The 7,219-nt window shown below is 39.6% G+C and overlaps 1 long non-coding RNA gene across 2 annotated transcripts in view; it reads left to right on the top strand.

The window, feature by feature from the left end:
* LOC306651634 overlaps positions 1-6,619 on the top strand; it is a 50,945-nt gene extending 44,326 nt beyond the window's left edge. For both annotated transcript variants that reach the window (XR_013761160.1, XR_013761161.1), the window contains 2 exons: positions 5,056-5,304; positions 5,913-6,619. This is a non-coding gene — a long non-coding RNA (uncharacterized lncRNA). The remainder of the gene's footprint in view (positions 1-5,055; positions 5,305-5,912) is intronic.
* The last annotated feature ends 600 nt before the right edge of the window (positions 6,620-7,219 follow it).

The raw sequence follows: 7,219 nt of genomic DNA on the forward strand, positions 1-7,219 counted from the left end.
CAAAATTATAGTCACTTCTATAAGAAAGTTTCTAAAAATTTATTTATTTATTTATTTATCTATCTATCTATTTATTTATTTATTTATTTATTTATATTTTTGTGGTGCTGGGGATTGAACCCAGAGCCTTGTGCATGCAAGGCTGAGCTATATCCCCAGCCCAAAATTAATTTATTTTTTATTTTTACAGATTGCATTTGGTTTGATTTTGAGCTAGGATCTGGCTAAGTTGTGAAGGGCCTCTGATCTTGAACTTGCAATCCTCCTGCCTTGCTTCCTGAATCTCTGGAATTACAGACTTTCACCACTGCTCCTGGCCTATATCACAAATATTAAAAGTATTTTGACAAATGGAATTTTATATCATGTTTCCTTTTGTAATCTTGGGCACAGTTGAAAGAATTATTCTGAGAGGATTATGTAGGTTTACCTATGGTCCTTAAAGGTCTTTGGCATAATAGAGACCCAAGGACCAAGCTGAGTGTCTGAGAAAGATTTGTGGCCCTGGGCAGGTCACTGTTTCTAAAGGCAAGATTTATTTTAGGAAGAGAAGTGTGAGCCTAGTTAGAGTAAGTTTACACTTGCTATTTACAAATAAATCAACAGGTCCAAATCCACTGCCTTCCTTATCATCCCTCTTTAATTCACTGCCCAAGACTCTGATTTTCTTGGTTTTCCAAAGGTGGTATAGTGGCCACCTTGCAGGTCATCGTGAAGTGCTGAGTGGTTAATAGTGCAGAATTTGCCATCTGATAGACAAGGTTTTAGATCAAGTCACTGCCACTTACCAGCTGTGCAGTGGGTGTGCAGTGAGGCCAATCTGTTCACTTGTGAGTGTGCAGGTTTGAAGAACTTAACACTTCTCCAAGTCGTCTTGCACATGGTTGTGGTTAACAAACAAATGGAGTGTGCAGGTGGTGGCTCAGTCTCAGATAGCACTTCAGAGGACACCTACGTGGTCTCTCCCTTCCTGAGGTGGCTCTCTAAAGACCACTAAATGACTTTGCAGGACCATTTTCTTTAATCTCTTCTCTGTACCTTTCAACCTTTCTCACTGATGTCAGCACTCAGTGAGCTAAGTCGAAAGGATTTTATTTTAGGGTTGGAATGTGTCCTAGAAATCACTTTGGAGTGCTTCCCAGCACCCATTCCGTTATCTCCCATCCACACTACCCCTATTTCTCTCTGCCAAACTCAGTTAGAATTTGTAGATGAGATCAGTCATCTGACTTAAGCCAGTTATTGGCTCTGGGACAGGCATGCAACCTTGCCTACACCAATGAGAGTGATTCTACAACTCTTCTGGAGGTCGGAGAACAAAGATTTTTCTCTCCTCTGGACAGAGTGGTGTGAAGAGATTAGAACTGGAGCAGCTGCAGCCATATTTTTTCTGCTGTGAGACAAAACCTTACACAAACCATGGAGAACAGAGCCAAGAGCTAAACAAAATCAGTCCCTTGACCTAAGAGCTCCTGATGAATCCTGTCCTGAGTTACATAACCAAGTCAGTCTGAGTTGGTTCCTGATGCCTTAGTGGAAACATCTGACCTATTCATCTGACCTATTCATCAAACTATGAAGAAAAGAAAAATGACATCTAAAGAATATTATAGTTTGACCAGGGCCCACAAGGTGCTTGCTGTTTACTGAGCTGGGATGTCTGAATCCTGGCTTAGTGTTTTCTCCTGTTACCACTTTCCAAAGTCAAGAAAAAATAAACTAGTGACTCAAGAAAGTCATCTCCCTCCCTCCACATTTCACAATTTGATGACATTAAGCTATTGACACATATTTTTGTGGTTTCAGCACCATCTGAGATAAAACACTGCTTTTATGTGTTTGAACCTTTTAGAATGATTTTTTTAAACAGTTTGGCATTAAAACTGATGAAAGATATTGATGCTGTGTTAACATTAAAATCTGCATTTTTACCACACACATGCATATACACACAAATGTTGAGGAATGATTTAGAAGTTGCCCTATGTGTAAGAATCCTGGTTTTTAATACAGTAGTTTTAGAAAACAAATATGGTAAATAGTTGACTACACAAAATTGATGTATGAAATGCCATGTGGTCTTAAAAGCTTAAGAAGGATGGGCACATTCCTATTCTTGAAGCATTTTCCTCCCAGGTCGCTGGTGGAGAACTTCACAAAGTTTCCATATCACGTTCAAGGAACTGGCTAAGATATCACAGGCTTCTGTGAGTATACAAACTGGTTGGGCTTCAAGATCGAGATAGTTTTATATGAAAACAATCTGTATAAAATGTCACTTGAAAGAAGAATTTCTCTGGCAAAAGACTAGACAGAAAAAAAAAGCCCTCTACCTAATGAACTTAAAATGAATGAAAAGATTTAGAAATTCTTAGAAAAATATTTATTAAGTAATGGACCTCCCCTCTCGTTATTTTAAGGGTTTAAATATATCTTTAATGTGACATCTATTGGCATTGAGTCATAAGCCAACATTGACTAGATATACAAAACTCTGGAAATTCCCCAAATTTCTGGAAATGGTTTTTACATATAAAAGATACTTTTAAAAAATTTTGAAATAAACTTAGACTTACAGAAAATTTCCAAGAATAATATGAGAACTTCCTGTATACCTTTCACCCAGATTTTCCAAAAGTTAACATTTTCCCACATTTGCATTATCTTTATCTCTCATAAGCACATGGTTTTAGAAATTATTTCAAATTCTTTGGGGTAACTTGCAGATGTGAGCCTAATTTTCTTTCTCTTTATTCTTAAATACTTCAAAACTACAAGGACATTCTCTTAACCAAATATAATGATCAAAATCAGGATTTAATACTAGTATGATATTATGTGTAACCTATAGATCTAATTTAGATTTTGCCAACTGGCCTAATTAAGCTTTTATTGGCAAAAAACAAACAAACAAACAAACAAACAAACAGTGGTTTATGGTCCTATCAAGAAACTTGAATGTATCTTTCAATCAGAAACTGCCAATTGTTTTCATTCATTTTAGGTACAGGTTTGATATTTTGTAGAATGTTCTTGAAATTGGGTATGTATGACTTTTCCCTGTGTTTAGATTCAGGTTACAGGTTATGGGCACAACCAAGACATCATTGTGTTCTCAGTGTATTATATCACTGATGCACACAAAGTTGATTTGTCCCAGTATGGGTGATAGTGATTGCTTGGTTGATACAATGTCAACTTTTCCCTTTTGTTTTTGAAATTGATAGCTACCTTGTGGAGAGATGACTGAAGATTTTACAACTATCTTGTTTCTCAATAAAATGTCACTCACTGGTTTTTAGAATCCAATAATAAACCTTAAATTAATCCATCAGGACTGTGATGGGGAATAGTTTACCTTATTTTATTATTTTTTTGCTTTGTTTTTCCCTATAGGCTCTATGTTCAAAATAAGTGCATAATCCCAAATCTTCTCACCAAAATAACTGTTACCAAATTAGGCAGAGTCTTCCATAATTGTCTTCTCAGTAATCTTCCTGACCCATCCTTAATCTTCTAGATTCTTTTTAACTAGGAACAAAATATTCCGGTTACAGTGTAAGTCAGAATTGCAGTACTCCTCTTTTCAAACCCTTAGAGGCACCACATACCTCAGACAGCCCTCCCCTCTCCGGGCTCCCTCCGTCCTCACAGTGACTCCTTCTCACTATGATTCCCTTTCTCCACAATGGGCTCCTCTCTTCACAGGGCTCCCTTTCCTCTGGATGGCTCTTTTTCCTGACAACTCCTCCTTCACCTTATAGTGTCTCCTTCTCCTCCTCACAGTAGCTCTCTTCCTTAAACTCCTGTCCTCCCCTGTTGTCCTCATGGTGCCCCCTGCCAAAGGCTCCTCATAATGGCTCCCTCTTTTCACAAGGTTTCCTTCTCCTCACAATGGCTCTTTCTTCTCACAGTGGTTTCCCCTGACCACCATGGCTCCCTCATCTTACTGTAACTCCTCCTGATTGGTTCTCCATACTTATAGTAGCTTCCCTTCTCAGATCTGCTCCACATGCTTCCCTATTGTCCTCACAAAGGCTCCCTCTCCTCACAAAGACTCCCTCTTTTCACAAAAGCATTTCCTCTTCACAACTCCCCTGCCTCCACAGCTCCCTACTGTCCTCACAGTGGCTCACAGTGGCTCCCAATGACTCCTAATAGCTACCTAATGGTCCCAGTGACCTAGTTCCCCTTAGGTCTTTCACATCATCTCTCCTACCTCTCTTATCTTTCTACTTTATCTCTGTTGATTTTTTTAGTCCATGCCCAGGATAGGCTGGCTCCTCTTTAGGGACTTTGTGCTATTAGTTCCCTCTGCCTGGAATAGTATTTCCCAGATACCATTATGGCTCACCACCTCACTTCCTTCAAGTGCTACTCTGTTAGTGAGGACTAGCTTGAGCTTGTATTTGAATTGAAGCTCCATGCACACTTTTTCCTTTATATTGTGCTCACCTTCTAAACTACTATGGCAATTATTTACGTTCCTCTGCTAGAATACAAGCTCCATGAGGTAAGAATCTATGAACTTTATTGAGCCAAACATAGCTAGAATAATACCTGCTACATGGCAGTTGCTAAAAAGTACTTGCAGAATGGAAGAGGTGCATGGAGTAACATCATTTTTATTATGAAAATGGTTTTAAAATGATAGAATACTAAAATGTTTTTCTCAATCTATTGGGTTTTCATTCTCCCTAAATTATTTCTAAAATTTCTTGTTTCTGTCACCTCAGCACTTCTCTTTAGACAACTCCTTCCTCTCCTGTATTTTTAAACACAAATGTCTCTCCACTCTCTTCTGCATCCGTATCTCCAGTTCAGTACACACTCCAGGCTCCAAACTCTTGTATTCCACAGCCTCACAGGTATTCTCCCTGGATCTTCTCAACACCTCTTAGGTTCTGCATGGATGAACCCAATCTTCATCATCTGTTTCTCAAACTTATTTTTTATTCTGTACTTTCCATGAGGGTAATAGTCATGGTGATTCTCCGATGGTCACATACAGAGAGGAAAGTCTGCCAATTTTCTTTGTTCCTCATCAAACTATAGAGCCTTGTGATTATCTTGGAACCTGGATCTAAAAACGAAGGAAGTTGTCATCAGTCAAGGTCTGAAGATGCAAGAGGAGTGATGATCATGGAATCTGGAGACACAGTCATGTGGAGAGGGCCTCACCCTTGAGGGAAAGATGCCACCAGCTCAAGAAAAAGTCACAAAAGATGACCAACATCTTTCTTCCGGCCATCTCTCTTCTCCTGGGATGTTCACCATTGTTCAAATTCAGCTGGAGCAAGAGGGGTAAGGGTCTGTTGATGCAGCTTCTCCAGGCCAGTCTAAGAGAGCAGAGAACAGGGGGAGATGTCTCCAGAGGAGAAAGCAGAGGACACTTCATTGTCCTTGCCCACTTCAGCCTGCTGCAGGAAACATAATGTCACTACTGTCTGCCTTGGGGCAGGATGTTTCTGTACTTGAGCCCCTTGGCTCTTGGTCTTACATTTCCAGTCTCATTTTTAGTAGCCACTCCTTGAGGATGTGATATCCTTTACTAATTAACCTCACCTCTACCTCTTCTAAGGAGGTCTAACTTATTTTCTGTTGAGTTTACATGTTATATATAACAAACATTATATAATTAAACAATAATAATTATATATTATCACTTATTATTTTATATTATATAATTTAAAGCATATTTATATTTAAAGTACATTTCAAACATGTTTCTGGCAGGTCGACCCCAATATGGCCCGCAATTATTTCTGCCTGCTAGTGTTCATGTCCTTGAGAAACTTCCTCCTAATTTTGTGGAAACTTATAACATGGTTCTAACCCGTAAGATATGGCAATAGTTATAGGACAGTCCTTGGGTGAGTAGAGTATAACGATCATGATTTTTTGTCTGTTAGAAGAACAACCCTGTTGCATGCTTTGATGAAGCAAACTGGAGTCCCACATGATAAGATGAGTGACCTCCAGTCAACAGCCAGTGAGGATCTGAGGCCCTTAGTCCAACTCTCAAATGACAAGAGTTGTTCCAACAACCTCATGAACTTGGAAACAGATCCTTTCCCAGTCTTCAGATGAAATCCCTGCCCAATCCCATTGAAGCCTTGAGAGACTCTGAGGCAGAAGATCCTGCTAAGCTGTGCCTGGATTTACGATCCACAAAAACTATAATATCACAAATACCTGTTGGTTGAAGGAACTATGGTTGTGGCAATTTGTGCTACAGAGATAACTCATTCCATTTTATTTTTCTCCATGTAAAAGTGCACTGACTAGGAGTGAGTGACTGGAAGTACGCTAAATTCATTTAACTTCATAACCCTACAGAGGTGGCAGGTAATACTATTACATTATAGATGGAAAAGCTCAAGGGTAGAAAGTTTCAGTCATATTTAGAGGCCAAAGAGCCAGTGCAGGAAGTAGGGTTTGAGCTGAGACAATCTGACTCCCAGGTCACACAAACGATTGCTGCATTCCCTGTCTGTTCTTGATCTGTTAATCTGTTTTCTTTCCATGGCTGACTGCTCCCTCCTAGGGGGAGAGATCCTTGGGAGGGACCCTCTGGGATCCTTGGGAGAAAGGCTTGTGGGCATGCAGCACTTATCTCTTGCACTTGTGTTTTGTAGAACCGCTTTCTCAGTACCCACATACTAAAGGCAATCAGCTGAGTTCGTCTCATGCGTAAACAAGGTATATTTTTGTTTATGGAGCACAGAAACAGGCACAGAATTTAGAACTGTTGGTTGAGTGTTCTCTTTGCTGATCCAGGACAAGGAAAGACATGGAAGGTCAATTACACTCTGCTATGTTTGGATAACATCTGAGTGTATCCCTCAAGGACTCCTGTGTTAGGAACTTGGTTCTCATTGTGGTGATAAGAGGTGGCCAGAACTTTAATGGGCAGAATCTAGTAGGAGGTTATTGGGAACACTCCATAGAAAGGAATTGATGTCATTCTTGTGGAACCCTAGTTATTTCCCATGAGAGAGTTTTTATTAAAAAAAAAAAAAAAAAAAAAAAATCAAGCCTGATCCCTCCCTGCCTGCTCTGGTTTCCTGTGTCTCCATGGATTACTCCCTCTGGCAAGTTGTCCTGCTATTGTGATAACATTTGCCATGTGGTCCTAACCAGAGCTATGCCAGTGCTGGTGCCATGCCCTTGAACCTCAAGAACTATGAGCTAAATAAGACTCTTTTCTCTATATATT

The sequence above is a fragment of the Sciurus vulgaris genome (assembly GCF_902686455.1).
Source record: "Sciurus vulgaris genome assembly, chromosome: 2".
In the NCBI taxonomy this organism is placed as follows: domain Eukaryota; kingdom Metazoa; phylum Chordata; class Mammalia; order Rodentia; family Sciuridae; genus Sciurus; species Sciurus vulgaris.